The 26,841-nt window shown below is 40.4% G+C and overlaps 1 protein-coding gene across 6 annotated transcripts in view; it reads left to right on the top strand.

Moving 5' to 3' along the window:
* The window catches only part of PDE4D (phosphodiesterase 4D), a 1,603,025-nt gene that overhangs the window by 43,585 nt on the left and 1,532,599 nt on the right, over window positions 1-26,841 (top strand). The window contains exon 1 of one of the 6 annotated variants that reach the window (XM_061393124.1): window positions 25,130-25,391. The exons of 4 other annotated variants lie outside the window; for them this stretch is intronic. The gene's annotated coding sequence lies outside the window, so the exon portion shown is untranslated. Of the gene's footprint in view, window positions 1-25,129; window positions 25,392-25,594; window positions 25,964-26,841 lie in introns of those variants that run through there. One more of the 6 variants, XM_061393127.1, reaches the window with a different exon arrangement.

Raw genomic sequence — 26,841 nt, forward strand, 5'->3', positions numbered from 1 at the left:
ATCTAGAGCTTTCAAGTTGTGCAGAGTCTGAAATAAACCAGCTGTTACTTTGTTTAGTAGTCTCCCACAGTCTGCAGATTCAATTATCTAGCACTGACTGTCCCAGATATAAATTTTTCCTAGATATACTTTTGATAAAAAAGAATTTATTGCAGTAGCCTATGTTGAATATATACAGCCCACAATAACACATTTAGAACATTAAGAGGTGAAAATACATGCAAAGTTGTGTGGAAATCCTGTCTTAGGTACTTGTTCAACTGCTGGCTCATAACATGATAGAAAATTACGTGGTTTTCCATTGTGTTCTTAGAATGTTCTAGAAATGTTAGCAGTTACTAGCTGCTTTTCTTACACAGTTGTCCAATGTAAAAGTAAATGCCTCTGTTGTCTCTTTTCTCACACGTCTATCTATCCTTTATCTTCTTACATATATTCCTGGTCTTCTTCTTTTCTGTGAAAAGCCTTTTCTTTTTTTTTTTTTTTTGACTTCTAATAATGTATTACTCTGCAGTATAGTGTATAGAAAAGGACTCTGAGCTTGGGTTTGAATTTTGATTTAGTCACTTTATGGAACAGAAATGTCAAGAAAGTCACACTGTTACCCCCAGCTTCAGTGTCCATGCCTGTAAAAGGGAGATAGGAACCCAGGCTCTGATGACCACGTGCTGTGGGCTGAATGTTTATGTCCACCCCCAAATTCATGTGTTGAAATCCCAATAACCAATATACTGGTATTAAGAAGCGAGCCGTTTGGGAGGTCATCAGGTCATGAGGGCAGAGCCCTGATGAATGAGGTTAGTGTCCTTCTAAAGAGCCCCACAGAGCTCCCTAGCCTCTCTGCCATTTGAGGATGAAACAAGAAGTCTACAACTTGGAAGAGGGCCCTCACCCAGCCATGCTGACTTCCTGATTTCAGACTTCCAGCCTCCAGAACTGTGAGAAGTAAATATCGGCTGTTTATGAGCCACCCAGCCTGTGGTATTTTGATGTGCCAGCCTGAATGAGCTAAGACACCATGTGAGGGGGAGCATGGGGCTGAGCATGTAGAGGGCTCTACCAGTGTGTTATTACTTGTAATTTTAATAACATTTTCAATTTGGCCTGGTTTCTTTTTATAGAAGGATGTATATGTTTATGGAGTAGAATATAAAATGGATTCTGTGAGACTAAAATTGTGGCCTGTGTGAGGCTGTGAGCGTGAAGGAGGCTTGGATGAGAAGACCTCTTCAAACAGTGTATGCATTGTTCCATGTTTGTGACCTTATTCACTTGTCTAATGTGGAAGTTTATGCTTTTGTGCAGATCTCTGGAAAATGTATAAAGGAACAAAGAAGAAGGGTAACCTTGGAAGGGGAAAAAGATAATGCTTTTGTCAGTACAGAAGTCTGAACAGAAGCAAATTATGGTTGGTTTTATTTTAGCTACAGTTCCGTGAGTGAGTCTGGTAAGGTTGTTAATTTTTTTAAGATGAAAGAAAGAGTAGTTTACTTTAATAAAAATAGACTCTAGTGCTGTGGAAAACAGAAGTCCCCTGTGATGACTAGGGTAGAATGACTGAGGGGTGAGGAGAACGTATGTGGTCCTATTTTGTTTTTATTGGCATCTACACAGTATACTAGGTGTCTGATGTTTATATTTATAAAAGATTATCCCACTTTTATAATTTAAGGGGACACTAATAATTTAACTTTAACTTGCAACTATGTTGCACATATTCCTATTGGGCAATATATTGTGTGATATATTCCTATTGTTTTCAAATAGTTTAAAAATCTAATTAGAAAATTACACGCTCTATTGCTTAGGTAACTTGTCATTTCAGTTCTTTTGACTTCTACCTCTGTTTTTAACTCAGTTATTTGGAGGAAAGTTATCTAAGTTTTATCAGTTAGCTAGTTCTGGTTAACAAACTCCTCCAAAACATAGTATCTTGAAATGATAACCTTTTATTATTTTCTATGAGTCTACTGGTTAGCTGGGGGAGTTCTGTTTATCAAAGCCAGATTCTGATTATTTTAGCTGGCCTTTCTCATGCATTAGAGGTTAGCTGGGGGTCTGTGATACTCTTGATTGAGGAAGCTCAATACTCCCCATGTATTTCTTATCTCTGCTCTCATTTTTCTAGCAGTCTGCTCCAGACATGTCCTTATGGTGGTGGCCAGGCCACAGTCCAAAAGGGGAAAGCCCCATCATGCAAGAGGGTGGATGGTAAGGCACATGTGTTCTTCAAGGCTTGATTCCTATCACATTTGCTAATATCCCACTGGCCAAAGCAAGTCATTGGGGAACCTCACGGTCACACTGAATAAATACAAAGCTATGGGTCAAAGGATGTAGCTATAGGGAGGTCATGAAGTGGGGCCTCGGGTTCCCAGGTATCATTTCACTCTCTTTCTCCATCTTAGCTGTCTTTGTTTCAGAAGTTTTACAGTTTGTTAACACTTCTATAGATTGGGTAGAAAAAAAAAATCTGAATTCTACCTTGTTACTTATTTTCAAAGTTTGGAGAGGGAGCAGCTTCTCATTAAAGGCTAAAATAAAAAATTTGCTTTATTTACGTATATGCCTCTCTCCCCTCCTTTTTAAACTAAATTATGCACTACAAATTCTTGTATAATGAAGTGAGTTCTTTTTAATTTCTATCCATATCCATCCCTGAGCTCTATTCTGTCTCCAACTAATTTCTTTATTTCGGGGCCAACATTCCAGTAGCATTTGGAGGGCTTTGGTGGGTGGGTCTGTGCTTTTTTAGTCTTGCTTTCCGGTGTTCTTGCTTTTTGTGTTCTTTTCTCCTAAACTCTACATTTGCATTTCTTCCTGCCCACTCTATGAGTTTGGAGAAACCTCAAGCTGAACATATTTCAAAGAATACTCACTGTCCACACTTTGTGCATTCACTCATGCCCTCACCTGCAAATATTTGGTGAGTGGCTTCCATACTATTTCAGGCATTTGTAATGCAGTCATGTGCAGGCCTTCCTGGAGCTTATAGTCTAGAGGGGCTTGACAGACAGGAGACAAATGCCTGAATGCACCTCATTTGATGTTTAAAGGTGATAAGTGTTTTGGTCAAAACAAAATAGGGTGAGTAAGAATGATGATGATGATTGAGGAGTGAGCAGATATTCACGAAGGGCCTCTGAAGTCAGGGAGTGAGCTGTGACGACCGGGGAGGATGCTACAGGCAGAGGAAAAGCAGATGTGAAGGCTGTCTGAATAATGTTCAGGAAAACTGCAGTTTCCAGTGGGAAGAGTGGTGGGAAATGTGATGAGGAGACAAGCAGGGGCCAGATCACGTAGGGCTCGGTAGAGTGCAGTCAGGTCTTGGCATTTATTCTAAGGAGACAGGAATCTGTTGGTGGGTTTGGGGCAGGAGAGACATCATCTGGTTTCAGGGGTAGAAACTGGTAAACTATGACAGTCATGTTAAAGGGAGGCTGCCTTAGGGGAGCAGCAGTGGGAACTGTGAGAGGATGGCAGACTCTGGAGCTCTCCAAAATGTGTAATAAACCGAATTTAGACATAGAGATCAGCACTGCAAAGAGGAGCATATGGATAAGTGTTTCCCAGAGAAGACTCAGCATACTTCCAGTGATATCTGAGTGGTAATTAATTTTGGGTGCTGTGTCACATGAATAAACCTTTTAAATTGTAATAATTATTTATGAATTTATATTAGGAAAAATAGAAAACTTTTAATTCTACACTTATTTCTTGAAGTGAGTTTGAAGTATTGAGTATACTCTACAGTTGAGTATAGAAGTAAAAATAAAATTGTGAGAGATGTATCTGAATTACTAGATTTATGACACAGTGGCAGTATTATTTACAAGGTTTAGACCTGAGAGACAAGTGAATGATAACTCTGGTTTTAGGGTAGTGTGTAATCATAATCACATTGCCATTTATTGATTATCTACTGACTGTGAGGCCCTGTACTAAGCACCTTATAGATGCTTTTTCCCCCAATTCTCTTTGCAGTCCTATGTGATGTAGGTGGTAGAGTTTTGATGTTCCCATTTAACAGATGAGACAAGTGAAGATCATAGGGAATAAATCACTTATTCTAGGAAATGCCTGAGATTTCAAATATTACAGGATTATGAAAGTGATGTGTAGTTCTGGTAAATTCTCTGCAAGCAGGGACTTTGTTTGGTACACTAAGGTATACTCAGCATGTAGAATAGCTTCTGAGATGCACCAGACATTCAGTCAATATTTGTTGAATGAATGAAAGAAAAAACAGTGGGTCTTTTTCTTTTTTTTTAGTTGAAGTGTAGTTGATTTACAATGTTATGTTAGATTCAAGTGTACAGCAAAGTGATTCAGTTATACATATAAATACCCATATATATTCTTTTTTCAGATTCTTTTCCATTATAGGTTATTATAAGATATTGAGTATAGTTCCCTATGCTATATAGTAGGTCCTTGTTGGCTATCTGTTTTATACAAAGCAGTCAGTCTTGCCTAAGTCTGATTCAAGAGTGGTGAATATTGGTGTTCCTCACAGCAGGATGGTCTTTAAGAAGTAATCACCTGAAGGTTTCATGGAAAGGTCAGATTTGAGGATGAAAGGGGGACTTACTGTGCTCTAAATGCAGGTTTTCCCATCATCCTAGTCTTGGTCTTTTATTTTTCTTCCCTTTTCCCTTAAGCATCTTATCTACTTCTTTGGGTGTAAGTGTGTCAACTCCCAAGTCTCAGACTTTGGTCCTAAACTCTCACCAAAGAACAAATAAACCCACTAACAAACTTGGAGCCACTATAGGGTAACATAAGCTTTGGTAAGTCACTTAAGCCCAAATCTGTGTCAGTAAGAGGAAGAGATGCACACTGGATCTGAGCCCTAACCTGAGTGGAACCCCTGTGCACCAGAAGAAGGTCGAGATGCTTAGGGAGCATGGCATTAGGGAAAAGATGACTTGAAAGGCAAAGGGCGTTCGGTTTTCATTTTCCTTGAGCATGCTTGCTTTGCTTTTTACCTAGAACTTTCTATAAAGTTAACTACTCTTATTTTGGGTAAGTTTTCTTACAAAGCTTGGTTTTTCCCCCCCACTTAAATTGAAAAGGCAAAGTATTGAAAGCAAAGTCATTCAAGGACTTAGACTGGGTGAAGCTCACACACCAGCCAGGGAAGTTCCACACACACACACTTTCTGCTGGCAGCAGCCTCGAGGGCGGCCAGCACAGGGCAGAAACTCTGGGAGGTCTGTGTGGGGGGTGTGCGTGTTGGCGGGTGGACGACAGACTGAACTGACTGAGAGCAGGGTCATTCCTTTTCTTCCTTCCTTTCCTTGCAGAGGTAGAAGCTGCCAAGACTGGGGTGTGTGCCCTAATAAGAACTTCCCATCTTCCGTGCTCACTGCCAGAGCTGCTGACTTCTCCTGTCCCTTCCCGTCTGTTGCCCTGGGTCCGTGATCAGCCCTGGCAGCACGCAGTTTTTTTTTTTTTTTGTAATTATGAAATACATAATTTCTGCAAAATTATATAAGAGGAAGTGGGGGTGTAAGGAAAACCACATTATTACCATCTTCTGCAAACTCCTGATCTCCTAGATCAAAGACATGGAATTTCTAGCACAGAATTTCTAGCGCAAGGTTGAAGAATGGAGGTAAGTTCTACACAGAGCAAACACCTGCTTTAGGAGGTAGGGTAAGGTGAACAAATTCTAGCTGGGTGGACCTAGAAAGCCACTTGGGATGAAATAGGATTCCGATTAAGCTTTGAGGGAAGGATATGACCTCGATGTTTGTTTTTAGGAAGAAAGGGAGTCCTAGCCTAGGCAAAGGAAGCAGCCTCTTCAAAGGCCTGGATGCAGGAAAATGCAGAGCCTGGGATGCAGTGGGGTCAGGGGACTTGGGGAACCAGCCATGGGGAGGGAAGTTGTGGGAAGGATGTTGTTGGGAAGGATGCCAGGAGACTGGAATAGAAGTCAGGGGAGATTGTGGGTTGCTTTGCATGCCAGCTGGGTACTTCACACTTGATTGGTCTGTGTGGTGGGTGAGCCTTCTACATCCTGGTGCAGGGACTTGGGAAGTGGAGGGGCAGAAGGGCCATGGATACGCCCTGGTGGAGGGATGTGGGAAGTGGAGTGGCAGGAGGGCCATGGTCAGGGGCAGCTAGGAAACTGCTGGTGGTTTTGGTTTTCAGATTTGTACTTTCAAATAATTTTAAATTTAAAGAAAATTTGCAAGAATTCTTCAACTGGATTTACCAGTTAACATTTTGCCACATTTGCTTTACTATTCTCTCATTTTCTATCACATATGTATTACTAAGAGCTCTTTCTAAGCCGTTTGAGAGTAAAGTTGCAGATATCATGCTTCTTTTACCCCTAAATATTTCAGTGTGTGTTTCCTAAAAATAAGAACTTTGATTTATATAACTTAGCACAATTATTTTAAATTGGGAAATTTGGTATTGATATACAACTGTCGTCTGTTGTACAAGTTTTACTAATTGTCCCAGTATGTAGGAGGTCTTGTCTTTCCTTTTTTTTCATGTACCAATGAAATAGACTGGGCATGAAGCACTGGTGGTGGGAAGAATTCAACCATTTTGGAGGTGGACCAAATAAGATCTGGCAGCAAGAGGTTCTGAGGGTGAGAGAGGAAGTTAAGCTGATGAGGAGGTTGCAGTTTATAGGACTGGTGGTGTTAACCAACATGGAACTCACGAATGAAATTTGAATTGCAAGGGTGGTCTGATGTTTTGGATTTTTTATCTAATAATGATAATTTGATTTTTGCAGTGTGTTAAAAGGCAGATAGGCATTATAAAGAGAGGCAGCTTAGCGTAGCTTTTGGAGCTAAACTGCCTGGATTGGAATCAGGCTTTGTCACTTTTTAGTTGTGTGACCTGGGGAGGCTACCTAGGTTGGCTGTTTCTCGGAGTTTTCATCTGTGAAATGGGGATAATGGTACAACTTGCCTCCAAGGGTCCTTGTGAGGATTAAATGAGTTCTTATTTGTTAAGTGCTGTATTACAGGCCTTCCTGACAAATGAAGTGCTATATTTAAATCAATATAAATAAACCAAATTTCCTACTTTTATGTTACTGAATCCGCACTAGCAAATCTTTGAGGGAAGTACTACTATTTTTATTAACTGGGACTCACGTTCCATGATTTGCCCAAGGCTAAACCACTGTTCATATAGAACACTCATTCTGTTCCACATATCAGACTATTCTCAGGGTTTCTACTTGAGAATACCCCACAGGCGGTGGAAATGGGCTAGTGATTCAGTATTGGGCTAAGGGCTGAAGGCTCTGGAGTTGAGAGTCCTCTGCACTGGGGTGATTGTTGAAGACATGGGATGTATGCATTTGCCAAGTGAGGTGAGAGTTTGTGAAAGGAAAGACTGAATATTGGAACTGGTGATGAATGAGACAGGGTAGGAGTAGTCAGGTATGAGATAAAACAGGAGGGTGTGGAGTGAAGACAAGGAAAGAGAGTTAAGGATAACTCGCCCATTCTTTGGGAGTTGAAGCGGGACAAATTCAGAGCAGAGAGCTGGGATAGTAGTGAATGGGTCCCTTGTAGCCTTAGTGAGAATGGTCCGTTGGCTTGGTGAAGGCAGAAGTCTATTTGCAGGGGTTCAAGAGGACGATGGGAAGAGAAGAAATGAATTCCATGAACATTAACTATTCTCTCGAGAAGGTTGGCAATGAAAGGAAGAGAACTTAGGGAGAAGCAGGATTAAGAAATGATCCCTTTTCAAAAGAAGCAACAACAGTCCTTGTCATCTGAGAGGGAAAAGACAGAGGCCAAAGATACAAGAAATAGTGGGGAAGATGAAAAGAAGAGACTGGCAAAGGTAGGCCAGGAGCATGGGCTTGGTCTTAGAAAACAATAGGGACACTTCTTTAAGATTAGAGAGGAGAAAGAAGTGACGTGCCATGTCCTGTGACATTTCATGGGGAGGGGAGTTCACTTAAAATCACTTCAGTCTCTATACAGTGGGCAATGAAGCTATTTTTTGGGGGAGTCAAGTACGTTTGAAAAAATGAAAGAACTGGAAAAAGTTTGAATGCATATCATAGATGAGCAAGGGGATTGTCTGGTGCTGGCCAGTGCCTAGGACTGGTTGAATGACATGGTTCTACAAACTATTGTAGTGGGAATTTCTCTAGTGATACCCTGGAATTAACACTAAGAAATGGATTGGGTCAATCCAAGTAAGGTTTTAATGGGGAGCTAAGAGTACTTGGTGGAGAAGGAAATGGCAACCCACTCCAGTATTCTTGCCTGGAGAATCCCAGGGACGGTGGAGCCTGGTGGGCTGCCATCTATAGGGTTGCACCGAGTTGGACACAACTGAAGCGACTTAGCAGCAACAGCAGCAGCAAGAGTACTTGGAAATCTCATAGGTCAGAGAGAATTTAGTTGGGAATGCTTAACCAGGGGCTGTGAAACCAAGAGGAGGCTGAATAGGCTAGGTTAACACTTCTCAGACTTTTCCTGTGAACTGTACATAATAACTAAGAAGAGGAGCTTAGCCACAGAGCTTGGGGGCTTGACTCAAAGTAGCCTATCAGAGGCTTTGTAAGTTTTAAAGTCTTAAACTTTATTTTTAAAGTATTTAAAATTCCATGATGTGTCTGTATTTAAGTATTAAACTATTTATTATTGAGTAAAATAAATAGTTAAAAAATATATGCCACATTTTCCCATGACTAGGCCTTACACTGGGGTGAGGGTGGGGGTATATATATCCTAGTTTAAGAAGCCTGAAACTAAAACAAGAAGAAAAAAGCAGCATTAACTGGAGAGAACAGTGACGGGGAAAGATAAATTCAACAGGAGGCAAGGAGTGGGAAAGATAGAACCATTTGAGTTGGTAGCCAGAGTGAGGTTTGTCAAAATGTCAGCTCTTGAAGACAAGACAATTGTTGAGTGACAGTGGGTCTCAAGTGTGCTCCAGCAAGCCAGTGAGTGAGTGAGATGAAAAGATGGAGGCTGGGCTGCTTTGGGTGATTTCAGTCTCATTGAGTTGCTCTTGACTTAGAACCTGAATGCATAATTTCTTTCTTGTGGTGCACAGTCGAAAAATTAATATTTGAAAAAAGGTTTTGTAAAATGTTAAGCCAGGCATTTATTTTTAAACACTGTCTTGAAGTCAGAGAGAGATTAATAGAGCTAGTTGAAATTCCTTAGGGAAAATTTGATATCTGCCTCTTGCCTTATAGCCTCCATTAAAAGTGGAAGCGAAAAGAGTACAAGTGAAATGCCAGTTGTGACACTAAGTAATTTTTTAAATAAATGCATTTTCCAATTCACTGATAGGAGACATCCTTATTTATTTTATATCTGATGGTCTCTCTCTTGAACAACAAGCAGGTAATTTGTGGAATTAGTGGCCATTTCAGGAGAGTAAGTAAGCTGTCATTTGTGCCCATCCTGTTCTTACGTTTCAAAATCATATTTCCAGCAATTACAGTGGACTCTTGGACAACTGAAGGTTAGGGGTGCCGACTTCCTAGTCAGTCAGAAATCCACGTATAACTTTATGGAAGGCTCTCCATTATCTGTGGTTACCTATCTGCAGTTCCATTTCCACGAATTCAACCAATCCTGGATACCTTAGTACTGTAGTAAGTATTTATCGAAAAAGATCTATGTGTAAGTGGATTCCCACAGTTCAAACTCATGTTATTCAAGGGTCAACAGTACTTCCATCCAAACTAGTGGATGGACATTTGGTAATGGTGTGATATTGCTGTAAACAAAGCAATGCTGTCAGAAGTCTAATGTTAGCCATTTGTTTCTAGAGTTTTGAAATAATTAATTATTATGTCTGATGTTGATCACTTCCATTGGCAACGGCTTTCAATACTTCCCACTTCCTTTTTTAAGTTCCCAAACCATGCGAGTAATAAATGTTTATGGTAGGAAAGATGTTACATGAATAGAAATCATGGACTATTCCAAACCAACCAATGGGAAGTCTCTGTGCATGTCTTTTCAAACTTAGTTTTTAAGCTATTTCGTGAAAAATTTGTGTTTACACAAATGAAATTATATATAGCTTCTTTCTTACAAGTTACAGAAGTCATGATTTATGATTCTTTGTACTTCTGTGTTGGGAAGTCATGATTTACGAAAGATAAGCATTTTAGCCTCCTTTATAATTACTTTAGGAAAAATTATCTGGAGTTTAGTGAGAACAATAATAAAGCAAGAGAAATGAGAAGGAAGTGAACCAAGTGATAGCATGTTAAGGACTAGAAAATCGTATATTTTTTCAGCTTAACATGTGTACAGCTGTAAAGTAAGGAGTCTCTTTTCCACATTTGAGTCTGGTCTTTCTGGTTTAACCATTTTAGCTGCATCCTCTCCAGAAGGATATCAGTGTGATGGAACTGGGACTCCATGCTTGGCATTGACTTAATCCTTAGTGCCATGTTGAGATTTTCCACTGTCAGCATCAGAGGGCTGTCTTACAAGGCTCCATTCCTGAGATCAGGGGGGGCATCCCTGGAGTCAGGCAGCAGCTTCTCCCAGGGGAAGTGACAAGCAGAGCCCTGTTTGCTTTACCGGGTGGGTAACGCTGAACCTTGGAACTGTGCTGGGAAGGGCTCATTGTATCTGCTCTGCTCCTGCAGCAGCTGACTTATCTGTGGGCTTGCCTGTGATGGTAAGACCCAGACTGATGCCCGAATTCCCATGGTCAGCCTTTTCATCAATAAGGAAAGATTTCTTCCTTATTATCATTTCTCTAATTTTACTTATAAATTTAGGTTTACTTCTGATTATGCTGGGCTATTTGTAAAACACAAAATTCAAGTCAAAGATTACTACACTTTCTTTCCATCCATATTCTGGGTGAACCAGAACAAATCCCACAGTGTTTCTTATCCTTCTAAAACATTGGGCTAATTTTCACAAATCAAAAAATCACGTGGTGGTTTTCTGGAAATGCTGGTGTGTTTTCTTAGAAGAATTAGGCCTCCATTCATTGAGAATTATTAATTTAACCAAAAAGATATTACAATATGGGTGTGTGGAAGATTGGGAGGGAAGGGAGAGGAAAGAAATAAGTTAAAATTTCATTCAAAGGAAAAGTTTTAGCATTGGATTAGGAAATAAAGACTGTCAATAACAAATGGACCATTCTAAAGTTTGCATAAACTTGTTTCATGAGAGTACTTTTATTTCTGAATAAAGCTCAAATAGTTTCTCATGAGAAGGAACGGATATAGAAATCTTCCAGAATGTGTTGGAATTGGCAGTTGACTGCAGCTTGGCCACGGCAGGAAAGGGCAACTTTTCACTGCGGTGCTTTGTGCCAGAGTCTTGGGCAAAATATCTGCCCTTCTCTCTGGGAAGACACCCGTGGAGGAGCAGCCCGGGAAAAACTGAGCATGAGGGCAGTGGCATCCTGGTCAGACAGCATCCTGACCTGTGCTGCTCTAGCCAAGTTTCTCCAGTGGATAGAATGTTTTGCTTTCATAGTCATCTGGATTGTTTGCTAAGGGTAGAAATGTCCTGGCCTCACCTCCGACCTGCTGATTCAGTCTCAGGGGCAGGGGGAGGTTGCTGCTTGGGAATCTGTATGTTAGAGAAGCTCCCAGGGTAACTGTGATGTGTGGTCATGTTTAAGAACTGCTAGTGTAAATGATGACAGACAGTAAGACAGACTGATGGGAAGTACTGTAGGAACTGCGTGCGTGTGTGTGTGTGTGTGGGGGGGCGGTGCGTGTAACAGCTGTGAGTGGAAATCAGGTTACTGGAATTTGCCAAGAGACAGCGAGAGAGACACAGCAGCCAGGTGCCAAGGACATGGCCTATGGTCTTACCAGAAACTCCCTCCTCTAGGGTATGAGCTTCTGGAAAACACTGACTGGTCCAGATTAAATCCTGCATTCCCAGGCCTAGTGCAGGGTTGGCTCCAGAAAAGGCCATCACGATATTTTCTTTATGGTTCTGTTTGCTGTTTATTTTTGATTTTCTGCCTTAGGCAAGAATTCTAGTATCCAGTTTTCTTTGGTGCATTTGCAGATTTCTGACACTTCTTTGGTTTATTAGGTTTTTAAATTTCATTTTATTAGGATGGCAATCTACAGATTTAACAAACTTTGCAGATGAATGACAGAAGCTGAAACTATGTCTGATGCTTTCTAATATGTACCCAGAGTCTGTGGTACATGACAAGAATGAAGTTTTATTTTACTTCTTGAGTGTACCAAGCATAAGCATTCTCCAATGAGGAGTTTAAAAAAACCCTTATGGGAAAAAGCTACTGGATACCAATGGATGGCAATGATTTTGGAACTCTGGGTGTTAGTGAGGGTTAATGTTAAGGGAAGCTACTACCTGTAGTTTGGTGTAACTGGGATTCCTTTACATCCCAATTTGCAGCACAGTCTTGGCTTTGCCTATCACATTTGGCTAGAGCCCCTTTTATACTCAACAGTTCTCTTGTTCAGATGATAGTCATGTGGTGACTATGAGGATAAGAGAGAAAAAGACATTTCCTGAGGTCACTGAATAGCACATATTTCAGTCTGATTTATCCCATTCCAGGTCCACCCCTAACATTTGTAGGCCCAGGACCACAGTCCCTTCTGTCCCACAGCCTTCTCCTTTCGTCCTTTATCTTCCTTCCCTGATTCCACTGTGGAACAGTAGGAATACGTGTGGACTGACCAATCTGCTCATTCCAGCTTTATCCATACCCACAGCCAATAGCTGCTCATGGTCACTCCTCAGGCCTAAGGGTATATGCACTGGCTGTAAAGTAGTCTGCCCTTGGGAAGGTAAAGTCCCACATGGACACTGGAGGCTGGCTTTGGACCATTTGAGACAGATAATTCCAGCGGCGTTGGAATCCAGAGAATGGTCCAAAGGGAGGTTGTTGCTATACTGAGGTATAACCCTGCAGACTCCTGGCCCCATGGGAGGGGATGACGAGAAGAGGTCATCATGTGGGGAGCTCCAGATTAGGGTTACCTGGTCCTAGAATGGTCCTGTCCTTTTCACTTTTCTTTTCCAGTGATCCTGCCTCCAGCACATCTTTGAGCATCCCAGGAAAGAAGGCTCATGCCATTTGGGATAAGCATATTTCAGACATGAATGCTTGATTGAGATCAAGCATTGAGATCCATGGTATTGTTTATCTGGTCAGATAGAAATCCCTGGTCTATTTCAGGTGGGCTTGTCCTTAAATGCCCTATATTTAGGGTATCCACTCCATTTTTCAGATGAAACAAAAACTTAAATTATATGGCTTAAGGTTTTCAAAGTCAACCAAAGAGAAACCCTGGTATATTTCATCAGTGGAAATCGGTTAATGTTTTCTTTGCTTGCTGATATGTTCTATTGGGTGTGTGGGTGTGAAGATAGGAAAGCCATTTGCACAGCCATTTCCACTGTGGTTTTCTTTTTCTGAGGATCAGTCAAGCAGAAAGACTTTCCTCTCTTGTGATTGCAATCAAATTGTTTACAATTCTCAGATCCTTCTTCTGTTTCTGTTTGTGGAACTTCTTGAGTAATTTTAAAGTCAATAAACACTTTTTTTCTCCTTGCCTCATTAGGACTGAATGAGCTTACAGGGCAATGTGGTCTTTTCCTGGCCTAGGAGCGACTATCCCTTTTTGTGGATCCTTGCATACCTGTAGATAGGGTCATTGTATGTAGAACAGAGACTGTGCCTTGCACAACCCTGGAGATAGATGCCACAAAGAGTATGAATGGGATTGTGTAAAGTAGCAGCCCTGCCTAGGCAGGTTTTGGTCAGAAATTCCTCCTAGCCATGTACTCCCAACAGGCCTGTTTTTTTTTTTTTCCTCTTTCTCACTCATTATAAGCATATGAAGAAGATGAGTGTTTGAAGAGAGGAGTTGAAAATCATGCTGTTTTCTATATTTTTCTCCATTTTTGAGGGTACTCATTTTCCATTTAATGCTGCTGCCACTTAGGGAAACTTAGAAACCACTAAGGATGTATAGAACTAATTTTTATATAATCAGTGATTTTCCAACAATTGTACCCAAAACATGTTTTCTAACTCCTGTTCCATCCTGACAGTTAGCTTCTCTGGGGTCTGAACCACTATGACTTCTCCATTTTAATAGATGGTTCAGTATGTGATTTTCCTGGAATTAATAGCATAAAGTGATGCTTCAAATATCTATGCATTATTGTCCATTTGTAAGCAGTGACACTTAACCCTAAGTCACACTGCTTTGGGAAATTGTCTAATAGGTGCTCCTTGTATCCAAGCTTTATAGGAATGGTCTATTCCATTGTGACTAGAGACTCAACTGAGCAGAAATTACTATTCATATGTTTTCTTGCTACATTTTTGTTTTTCAGTGGTGGTAGAATGAAGGACACATTGAATTGCAGAATAATTATCAGATGGCTCCTGATGTGCAGTGCATGTATGTCCCTATTATCTTTGTGTGCTGCTCATTACCATGTCTCTTCTTTGATTATTGGAAACTTCCATTCTTAATAGCTTAATTTATCCCTACCAACGCCAGCCTTCCCTGACAGCCTGAAAACCAGGCTTGATCAAATCCAGGTGTATTTTAATTCTTCTTTATCAAACCCAAGAGAGAACTTCTTAGAGACTGTGCTGATCTACATGTCTTGAAGAAAACACCGACTGTGAGAATTTTGATGTATAATGAAGCCCAGGGAGGGATGGGCTCCATTCTAAAATGTTGCCAGTAGATATAATTTGAGCAAGTAAACATGACATACATTCTTAACTATTTTCCAAAAGTGAACATGCTAGAAGAGAGGTAATTTGAAACTTTCCAGTAGCAACAGGATGGCTCATAGCTGGAGTAGTTCTCACAAGTGCCAGTGGAGAGGCAGGTGTGTATTAGGAGCTCAGCAAAGTATTTGTTAATTGAATAAATGGATGGATCTGATCTTTAAAAAAAAATCTTCTGCAACACTTTCTGGAGAAAGTTTGTGGCTTTCTTTTTTCTTAATTTTTTATTTTATATTGGAATATAGAATGTTGTGATAGTATCAGGTGGACAGCAAAGAGACTCAGCCGTACATATACATGTGTCCATTCTTCCCCAAACTCCCTCCCATGCAGGCTGCCACTTAACACTGATTAGGTTAATTCACGCCAGAGAACACCTGGCAGGAATGTCCACATCGACCACACGCACTGAGCCCTGCTGGGTTGTGTGCTCTCCCATGCAAGCTAGTTGATTTGCTCTTGGCTGAAACAAATCCCTGTTTTATAAATGACATTGAGGTTCAAAGAAGAGTTCAAATCTTCCTCAAGGCAACTGAGCATTAGAACTGAAATTGGAATGTTGGTTTTCTGACTCTAAGCGTAGGGTCCTGCAATTTCAGGAATGACCTGCCTTTTTGAAATCATGGGCCAGAGCAGTGGCAAAACTGCCATTTTCTGGAAACTGCAGCTGAAAAAGATGACATGGACTCAGCACTCATCCTTATATAGAGGAGAATACAGCTAACTCTTGAGGATCTTGGTACATTAAAAACTTAAAAGGCACATGGAATGTATAGGGACATCCACCAAAAAACCCACATTTTGGGAATTAGGAAAATGTGAGATCAGAGAAGGGAGGAAAATGTGTCTAAGTTCTTCCAAGCAATTTCTTTTACTATTCAAGCCAAGTCTTCTGTCTGTTAATTACAATTTCAGGAGAAACTTACAGCAGATCAGATGTTTGGAAGCATGTTAGAAATCAGGAGGGAAGAGGCTTTATACCTCATCCATTTGCATGTTTGTGTTACTTTGTAATGTTATTAAAGCGTTTTCATTTTACATAGATTCTGTCTTTTCAGTTGCCCTACAAACCTATTAGAGCAAGTTTCTTCTCTTTTTTCATCTCTTCCATATATTCTGTCCACCTTGAGAGTCCTCTGAGCAGGACAGACCCCACATGACATATTCAAGGTGTTCCAAGACACTTGTGTGCTCCCATTGGCTTGTTCTTATTTCTGCAATACATACCTTCTACTGGGATCATTTTTACTTGTTAAGGAATGTTGTGTTTTCAAGGCCCTGTTTTCAGTGTTAATTAACTTGCACAGATGACCTTTGTTGTTCATTCACTCAGTCATGTCTGACTCTTTGTGACCCTGTGGACAGCAGCATGCCAGGCCTCCCTGCCCTTCACCATCTCCCAGAGCTTGCTCAAACTCATGTCTATTGAGTTGGTGATGCCATCCAACCATCTCATCCTCTGTCGTCCCCTTCTCCTCCCACCTTCAATTTTTCCCAGCATCGAGGTCTTTTCTAATGAGTTGGATCCTCACATTAGGCGGTCAAATTACTGAAGCTTCAACTTCAGCATCAGTCCTTCCAATAACTATTCAGGATTGATTTCCTTTAGGATTGACTGATTCGATTTCTTTGCTGTTCAAGGGACTCTTAAGAGTCTTCTCCAACACTGTAGTTCAAAAGCATCAATTCTTCAGTGCTCAGCCTTTATGGTCCAACTCTCACATCCATGGTGGTGGTGATTGCTAAGTCACGTCTGACTCTTGTGACCCCATGGACTGTAGCCTGCCAGGCTTCTCTGTCCATGGGATTCTCCAGGCAAGAATACTGGAGTGAATTGTCATTTCCTTCTCCAGAGGATCTTCCCGACCAGGGAATGAAGCCAGGTCTCCTGCATTGCAGGCTGATTCTTTACCAGCTGAGCTGAGGGAAGTCCTTCATGTCCATACTCAACTGATAATACTCCCTAGCCCAACGGCACATGGTAGATAGTTTATTCTGTAAATTGATTGACCACTACCAGTGGATAAAGCCCTGAAAAGATGAGAAAAAGAATTGTTTGGTGGTAGAAAGGGAGAAATAGAGGTATAGAACACTTTCTTTGCAAAGTGGATGTTTTTGTGCTTCTGTGGAGAACAACTCAGGTATGTCAAGGTGAGGTATTAAAAGGAGGGAGAATGAAAGGGAAGGTTCATCATCCAGTTTGGCTCACAGCCTTGACTTGTGATGTTTTGTAGACTGAGTGTAAGAAAGTAGGGAGGGAGACAAAAGCTTTGCTTTCTGCTTGGTCACCAAACTTCTCTTCGTGCCAGCTTATTCTTCAGTTGCGTCTAGGGTTTTCTCACTAAAGAAATGCTTCCTCTTATGCTCACTGTGGGTTCCAAGATATTAAAACTGAAATCATTTGACCGCCCAAGCTGAAGTAATGTTGGCAATTAGTTTGGTTATTTTCACTAAATAGTGTAACCAGTATTATTCATTCTGGCTGTAGTGAATATGAGATACAGCTAATTAGATTTTCTGGCTAGCCCAGATTAAGGCAGAAATGTCATATCAACAGTAACTCCCTTTGGCCTTGATGAAGAAAGATTCTTCGCATAGGTCCATGTTCTACAAAGAAAGGGTTCTACAGGGTCATGGGGACATCATCCCCTGCAAAACACCCTCACTCCCACTTCTAAACCACTCAGGACTCCACAATCCCCTGCTTAAGTGACCCCTGTGTTAACTGCAGAGCCTGCATGGACCTGTCTGGGGTCAGATCTCCCAAGGGTAAACTGTACCACTTGTGTGTGAGCTCTCCGAAGACCAAAGCACGTGGGGCTGTGTGTGCATCTAGGGTGTGTGGGCAGAAGTGTTCTCCTGAGTGTGTGCAGGTCCCCTTGCATTGCAGAGCAGAGCTAAAGTTGAGAAAGGGAAGGGGAGTGGGGTTATTAGGTGGGGGCCTTTTGCTGCAGAAATTTAATGGATGGGCTGATGTTTTAAACTCTCTAGTGGGAAACCATTTAAAACATTCAGCTCATCCTGCCTTTGAAGCCTCATTACTTTGAATAACTGGGCTGCCCAGGTAGCTCAGTAGTCAAGAATCTGCCTGCCAATGCAGGAGATGCAGGAGACATGGGTTTGATCCCTGGGTCAGGAAGATCTCCTGGACAAGAAAGTGGCCACCCACTGCAGTATTCTTGACTGGAAAATCCCATGGACAGAGGAGCCTGGTGGACCATAGTTCATGAGGTCACAGAGAGTCAGACACGACTAAGTGATTGATCACACATGCACTTTGAATAGCTAGGTTTTCATTGACCACTGTGGTCCTTGAGTGGCTTCCTGGTCTTTGGTCTGCACGTGGAGCAACAGTGGTTATTGTTCTGTGGATTCGTGGGAACCAGGGATGACTCTTCTCCAGGGACTCCTAGGGAGTTGCTGCTGGTGCTAATCACTATTTTCTCATGAACACTGAAATACCTTATGTTTTTGTCAACTTATTTTTTCTTGAATACTGGACAGTAAAGGTGTGTGTACATGTTCTAGTAAATTCAGGATTCTGGTTGTTGAGTTCTGGTTACTTGACTTTTTATTACTGTAGGTTGTACTTGCAGCTTGTTCAGAGTCTTAAGCAATTTAACACGGGCATATTTTATCCTTTTGTTCTCTCTCCACTATAATGTATGGCCTTTGAGCTCAGGAAGATGATTTATATGTCACTGTAAAATATCCTCTTTATTCTTCTGTCTCTGTCCTTCCCCTTTTCTCTCCCTCTGAGGTATATTTATGCCTGCCATCTCCCAGGCCCTGTGCTAGAATTTCTCTCATGCTAATTTTTATTTTTATTATTTTATGTATGTATTTTTAATTGGAGGATAATTGCTTTACAATGTCGTGTTGGTTTCTCTCATATGATGACACGAATCAGTCACAAGTATATATTAATATATATTCCCTCTCTCTTGAGTCTTCTTCCTACCTCCCCACCCCGATCCCACTCCTCAAGTTCATCGCAGAGCACTGGGTTTGGCTCCCTGTGTTAATAGCAGCTTTCCACTAGTTACCTAATTTATGTATCTCATGCAAATGTTTAAATAATATAATTGTTCCAAATGTTAACATCTAGTGTTTAGTAAACCCAGAGTAGAAAATAACTTTGTTCCTGAAGCACAAGTATTTATAGAGATTTAAAGTTAATATTTCAGTATCCAAGTGTTCGGCTTTTTTCTTTTCTGGAGAGAAACAAATAACTGTAGGTATTTGTCACCTTGTAAAAAATACATGTGAGTATTTTCAGACTTTCTGCCCTGTAATTAGAGTTGTAGAGTTGTATCCTATAACTTGGATCTCTTCTTTAATTTTTTAACTGTGTATATCTTTGTAGTGTCTCTTTTTTTTTCTCTAAACACTTTATCCTGCTCCCCACTCTTACCACCCCCAACCCCCCACCACATCTCTGGACTTTTGCCTTTTTCTCTGGGTCTTCCCTGGTGGTTCAGATGGTAAAGAATCTGCCTGCAATGTGGGAGACCCAGGTTTGGTCCCTGGGTTGGGAAGATCCCCGGAGAAGGGAATGGCTACCCATTCCAATATTCTGACTTGGAGAATTCCATTGACAGAAGAGGCTGGTGGGCTACAGTCCATGGGGTTGCAAAGAGTTGGACATGTCTAAGCGATTAACACTTTCACTTTAAGGGCTTCCTTGGTGGTGGCTCAGATGTTAAAGAATCTACCTGCAATGCATGAGACCCAGGTTTGATCCCTGGGTCGGGAAGATTCCCTGGAAAAGGGAATGGCTACGCACTCCAATATTCTTGCCTGAAGAATTCCATGGATGGGGAGCCTGACAGGCTATAGTCCTTGGGGTTGCAGACACAACTGAGTGACTAACACTTTCACTTTCCACATTATTCTCTCTCTCCTTCTCTTCCTCTCCCTCTCTTTCCCCTTTTCCCTCTGTTCCCACACACCCCCATTCAGCTGTTTCTCTCTTGTTCACACTCTCTTCTCAGGCACATGCCCTTTGTTCTTGTCTGGATTTATTAACACCTGGGAGAAGAGCCAACCATAGTTTTAATGTAATAAATGGCATTTAACTGTGAGGTCCCAAGTTCAAGAGCTGGAAAGTCCTCAAGTGTCAGGGTTGTCAGAACTTTTGAGATTGATCATCTAATAAGGTCCTCTTCATATCGTGCCAGAGAAGACAGGTCCAGTGAGTTATATACCTGGCCCAAGGCTGCACCATGACCAGGCTCCAAATCTCCTATTTACCAGTTCAGTCCTTTTCTAAAAAAATAGCTTTTGAATATATTCAAGTGAAAACAAATAAACCACCACTAGTTATAGACTTTTGTATGTGGACTTCTATGGTGCCAAGGAAGAAAAATAAAGTTGGAGGGGGGACAGTATGAACATAGAAGAACACATGAGATGCCCTGGAAAATCATTTCCTCAAAAAGATAACCTAGAAGTTGCCAATAAGAACTACAAACAAGTTCAGACAAGTTACTGCAGGGAGTGATGTACTTAAGGGAGCGGAAGTGGTACATTTGTTGACATATGCAGAGAGGGAGGAGCTATAGACCTTATAATTGGAAAATATTGGAAAAAAGGAAGGAGCTGATCCTTTTCCTTGACTTTTCCTATTTTGTGACAAAGCATGCAACAAAACTGTTTTAATGCATAAATTTAAATCCGTATAATGTAATTTACTTGGATTAATATAAATTAAAGCTCTTGAGGCTAGACCAGCTGTAATCATCTGCCCAAAGATCTCCATTTTATCATTATTTAGAGCTAACGAGACATTTATGATCTTTTTTTGGTTGTCTCTGGTGGAACATTGTTGGCAATAGTTTCCTGCCTTGAAATTCTCATGTGCATGGAAATCTAGTTAGGAGAACGAGTAAGTAAACAACTTCTCCTAAGAGTATAATCTCTCCTTTGTGACATAAATTAGATATCCATTCACATCTATGGAATAATTCCTGGTTTTGCAATTAAATAATTTGATATACTCAAGCAAACATGCCAATCTCTTTCTAGACTAGGAGAATTCAGAGAGCTTTCTACTTAAACAGACTCTGCTTTTAAATGGATGCATCGTCTTCTCAAAATTGAATTAAAAAGAGCTGATCTGAACTGCAATCAGGTAGATAATTAAACAGCAAGGTAAGAAGCTTCTGACTGTGCATGTTCACAGTGTTCATTGAAAAATAAAATGTGATTTTTTAATCCTAATGGTAATTTGACCAGTGTACATGTATAATGATGTGAAGTTTGCTCACTTCACATTTTAATCTCAAACTGACTGGTACCTTTGAAATTAGCTTTCTCATAGAGACTAGATGAAATTGGAGAAATCTGATCTCATTTTATGTTTTTCTGGTATGTGTGTTGGAGAAGGAAATGGCAACCCACTCCAGTATTCTTGCGTGGAGAATCCCAGGGACAGGGGAGCCTGGTAGGCTGCTGTCTGTGGGGTTGCACAGAGTCGGACACGACTGAAGTGACTTAGCAGTATGTGTGTAGTTGGATGGAAAAATGAAGATGCTACTTTTAAACAGTTTTTAAATTTTTCCCTGAGTTATGAGGCTTTGTTTTCTCAGGTCTGTTTAATTATCTGGAATTTTTTTGGAGTGATTTTTTAAATACTAGGAAATATTCTCACGTTTTCATCATAGCTGTGGCCTCTGAAATGTCACAGATGTTGGATTTTTATTTTTAAATTTTTTGATGGCAGTTTTTACATTTTACTTCATCTTCTAGTAATTTGGCATGTAAATATGTCTTCCATAGTAAATTTTAAGCTCTTCCGGGGCAGGGTCTGTATCTTGTTCTTTATTCCTGGGATCTTTCATTTGATTGGTGAAATGTTTATGAAGTCAGTGAATGAAGATAAGATATTCATTGCTCTCTGACAGTGTACAGACATATGGCTGACTGTTGCCTAGGAAAGCTGGCTGGCCAGTTAAATTTACCCTTAGATAAGGTTTAGGATTCAGAGACCACATACTCATCATGTTCTATAGATTCTGTTGTTCTTTGAACAAATTCAGTTCAGTTCAGTCGCTCAGTTGTGTCCGACTCTTTGCGACCCCATGAATCGCAGCACGCCAGGCCTCCCTGTCCATCACCAACTCCCGGAGTTCACTCAGACTCACGTCCATCGAGTCAGTGATGCCATCCAGCCATCTCATCCTCTGTCGTCCCCTTCTCCTCCTGCCCCCAATCCCTCCCAGCATCAGAGTCTTTTCCAATGAGTCAACTCTTTGCATGAGGTGGCCAAAGTACTGGAGTTTCAGCTTTAGCATCATTCCTTCCAAAGAACACCCAGAATGAAGTGAAAATAAGGATCTCTGTTCTAGCCTTTTTTTCCCAGTGTGATTGAAAACATAATTCAATGTGATTAATTATGTTGAAAGCGAGTGGGAAATATGATGACATTTAGTTAAAGAAAATTCCAGATTTTGCCCTTGGTTCTTTGGGCAAGTGACCTTTTTCCTCAGATACTTAAATTCCAAGGGCTGAGTATTCTCCATGATAGAATGTCCAAGTCCTGAGGATCTGTTCTTACTATTTCTCGCTGAACTGTTTATTAATCTTTTCCAAGAGGAGGAATGAGACAGATGAAAGATGATTGTGTTTTTGCTGTTATTTAAACCTTCCCATGAAACTATTTAGACTCTTTCTGTATTAATGAGAAAAACTATGTAGACACTTTTCCTGGGCTGTTGAAAGTGGTAAGAAGAGTTCTTTATTATTGTCACCATGTATTTAATAATACTAGTTCCAATTTTATTTCACATTTATGTAAATAGCATTTATTTTGCAGCAAGCCTAGCAAGACACATCCTGGTCAGTAGAGCTTCTGTTACCAGTCATGCTGTTGAACATGACTGAGCTGAAAGTGGAGTCAGTCCAGCTTCCCTCTCTTTAACATCAACAAACTATGGGTCAAATTCAGTCTTTAATCCTTCTGGGGGTAGGGAAACAAAGGCATGTCCTATGACTTCCTTAATGCCCACAGTTATTGGGAGAGCTGGGCAGGCTATGTTTAGAACTTAGATAGCTCCTACTATGCATCCCTTACACTGTGAACTCTCTTGGAGCAACCTTGGGTTATGCTAGAGTTAGCAGAGAGACCTTTTCATACTGTTCATGGGGTTCTCAAGGCAAGAATACTGAAGTGGTTTGCCATTTCCTTCTCCAGTGGACCACGTTTTGTCAGAACTAAAGAGCCTCTTGGTGAAAGTGAAAGAGGAGAGTGAAAAAGTTGGCTTAAAACTCAACATTCAGAAAACTAAGATCATGGCATCTGGTCCCATCACTTCATGGCAAATATATGGTGAAACAATGGAAACAGTGAGAGACTTTATTTTTGGGGGCTCCAAAATCACTGCAGATAGTGACTGCAGCCATGAAATTAAAAGACGCTTGCTCCTTGGAAGAAAAGTTATGACCGACCTAGACAGCATACTAAAAAGCAGAGACATTACTTTTCCAACAAAAGTCCATCTAGTCAAAGCTTTGGTTTTTCCAGTAGTCATGTATGGATGTACGAGTTGGACTATAAAGAAAGCTGAGTGCCAAAGAATTGATGCTTTTGAATTGTGGTGTTGGAGAAGACTCTTGAGAGTCCCTTGGACAGCAAGGAGATCCAACTAGTCCATCCTAAAGGAAATCGGTCCTGAATATTCATTGGAAGAACTGATGATGAAGCTGAAACTCCAATACTTTGGCCATCTGATGTGAAGAATTGACTCACTTGAAAAGACCCTGATGCTGGGAAAGATTGAAGGTGGGAGGAGAAGGGCATAACAGAGGATAAGATGGTTGGATGGCATCACCAACTCAATGGACATGAGTTTGAGTAAGCTCCAGGCATTGGTGATGGGCATGGAAGCCTGGTGTGCTGCAGTCCATGGGGTCGCAAAGAGTCAGACACAACTGAGTGACTGAGGTGAACTGAACTGAACTGAGCAGAGACCAAAGACAGATAGGGGCAAAAATATGTGCCTCCTGGAATTTTCATCTTATATGAACATCTAAAGGTCTTAGCAAGCACCACAGGATGCTTGGAATGCCTGATGATTCACTGAGCTGTGGAGTGTCAGTTCATTCATTGATTCCAGGAACATGTGTTCAGTGTTTACTGAATGCAGAGCACTATTTTCAATACTTTAACAATTCTAAGTTCCATTTAAAAATTTTTAATTGGAGGATAATTGCTTTACGATATTGTTAGTTTCTGCTGTACAACAGCGTGAATCAATTATAAGTATACATATATCCCCTCTTGGACCTCCCTCAAAACCCCCATCCCATTCTTCTAGGTCATCACAGAGCACCAAGCTGAGCTCCATGTGGTATGCAGCAGCTTCCCTGCTGCTGCTGCTAAGTCACTTCAGTCGTGTCCGACTCTGTGTGACCCCATAGACGGCAGCCCACCAGGTCCTCCATCCATGGGATTTTCCAGGCAAGAGTACTGGAGTGGGGTGCCATCGCCTTCTCCAAGCAGCTTCCCACTGGACAGCTATTTTCAAACATGGTAGTGTATATGCCAGTGCTTCCAAGTCCTGTTCTTAACCTCATCCTTTATATTGGACAGCTTGTTTCTATAATCTACATTCACTTTTTCATTTATAGGTTGGTGCTAGTAATGGTCTGGTACCCTCACAAGAAACTTAGGGTTGATTACTGGGTGAATGTCTTATTTCAATAAATCCATATAAAGATATAAGGACAGCATTTATATATTTGTGGTCAAGTCAATGGTGTCTTATTTTCTCCAACATAAAAATAGGTATCACCATTTATATGACCAATTCCCTTTATCCAGCTCAATTTGACCAGGTCAGTGAACCTTGTAAGTTTGTATTGTGAAAGATACAGAAAGCATACTAATGCCATTAACATTTGATTGAGTTGAATTTGTGATTCCCCCCAAATTTATCCTGGTATAAAGTAAATTATAGATAGATTTTTCAGTCCCTAACTTGGTGTTCTCATCTAACTGCTCTACAAAGAAATGGTGCATATTAAAACTACCATTTTAAATAACTCAATCTCCCTGCCCCCTCTCTCCTCAAGTGAAATAACCCACATTCTTCATTTTGTTATGATTTCAGTTTGTCCAAAATAGGTTGGGGATAGGTTAATTAAATAGTTATATATTATAATTAACGGGATTAGAACTTAAATTGGAGCAAAACCACTTTTGAAATAATTGGAAAATGATAGAATATATTCAAATGTTAGCATCTGAATATGAATCACAACATGAGAATCCTTTTCATAAATATGAGCCTGAATTTTAGGTTAAATCTCACTGATCATATCCTGACAGATGTTTCTAAAAATAAGTCTCTGAGCCAGCTTGTTTATGTTTCATGTGTCTCTCTTTCTCATGAAAGGTGACTTAATAAAATAATGATTATGTGAGCTGGTGATGGTTTATTTCCATTTAAACAGGAACTTGCTTTAGTTTCTTTTGTTATGATTAGGGAGAATAATGACTTCTTGCTTTTCAGCTCCATTTGTGAGGGATTTGTTTCCTTCAGAACACTTCCTGAAGCCTCCTCACTTGCCAGCTCATAATCTCAAAGGGTCTTTGCCCTGACCCTCTGCTTCTTTGAACCTGGGACATTTTACAAAAATCTACTAAGATTTTTCAGGTAATCTTTAAAAATGGGCTTCAGGGGGATTTTAACAATCAAATTAATGATTGTTAAATGTTTAATTTATGTTTAATTTAATGTTAAATTAATGTCTGTGTTAAAAATCTTTAAAGTCATGTTTTCATGATCCACTGTGTGAGGCTGGGGAGGGGAGGGCAGATAAGAACCAGAAAAAACTAAGTAGGATTACAAATTTTTTTCCCTACTTATTTACTCATGCCTATTCAGGCAATTTTATGTAGGCTTTTGGAAATTCTAGAAGCTTTTTCATTTCAGGCTTAATATATTGGGCTCATAAATAAATATCAGATACCTTTTGGAGGCATTATACACTGAACATTATACAAAGTCTACTCTGTGTTGCGTCAGGAGCTTGAATTGTTTTCATTAAAATATCTGCTACGAAAGCACTGAGATTAGATGGGATGTTAGCTCTCTTTTTTTTCCCCTGCTATCAAATGTCAGAGACTTGTATTGTTGGTAGGAACTGAGATTTCATTTCCCTTGGCCACGTTCTGATGCTGGCTCTACTTGCAGCATCGCTCCCGTTCCAGATTTGTATGCCCAAGGTAAGTCAGAAAAGAAATTTCAGGAGCGAAGCGTGGGTTTGTGGATGTAGTGTGGGGGAAACCAAGTGAGGTCTTCAGAATGAAACAGTACATCTTTTTAGCTAAATGTGTGAGAAATGGAAAACCCTTTACAACCTAAACATCCCACTGGTGTGATTATCAAGTATGTAGTGTTTATGGTCAAAATATGACCGAGGGTTTTTTTCAAGCAAAATGTTTTATGTTATGTGTGGGGCAGGCATCTGTGTGCCTGCCTTAAATTTATGAGCTAATAACATTCTGTTCCAAGAAATACTGTCAGGTCTTATAACACCATGGGTTTGTTCTGAGTTACTCTGGTAAATGGATGATTTTGCTTTTAAATAATCACTCCTGGAATTTTCAAATATAAAGAAGCTCACATAACATTTAGTTTATGAGGAAGATGCCTTTTTCATTAATGCAAACTGTCCAGATTGAATAATAATTGCATTTTCTCTCAACATAGTTTATTATTTTCTGCTATGTGGAATGACTGTAAATGTCAACAAAATAGGTTCAAGCAAGTTTTAGGAGTGAGATTATAAGCAAATGATAATAAGCACAATTATGAGATAAATCAACTGAGATAACTGAGCCAGAATAAACTATAAATAAAATGAATTTTAAAAAGTATGAGGAGCTAAAGAACCACTGATAGTAAAACAGATACTCTCCGAGATTACCACTCTAAGGTAGTGGTAATAATAATTCTGCTGAAACTGATCAGGACTGGTGAGAGTAACTGCTCACTTCTACTTCAGGAACTGGACCCTGTAACTTGGTGTCCTCACTGTGTACACATCTCTCCCCTGCTAATGCACCCTGGTCTTATATAAAACCGAGTGGCAAAGTCAGTT

The sequence above is a fragment of the Bos javanicus genome, chromosome 20 (assembly GCF_032452875.1).
Source record: "Bos javanicus breed banteng chromosome 20, ARS-OSU_banteng_1.0, whole genome shotgun sequence".
NCBI lineage: Eukaryota > Metazoa > Chordata > Mammalia > Artiodactyla > Bovidae > Bos > Bos javanicus.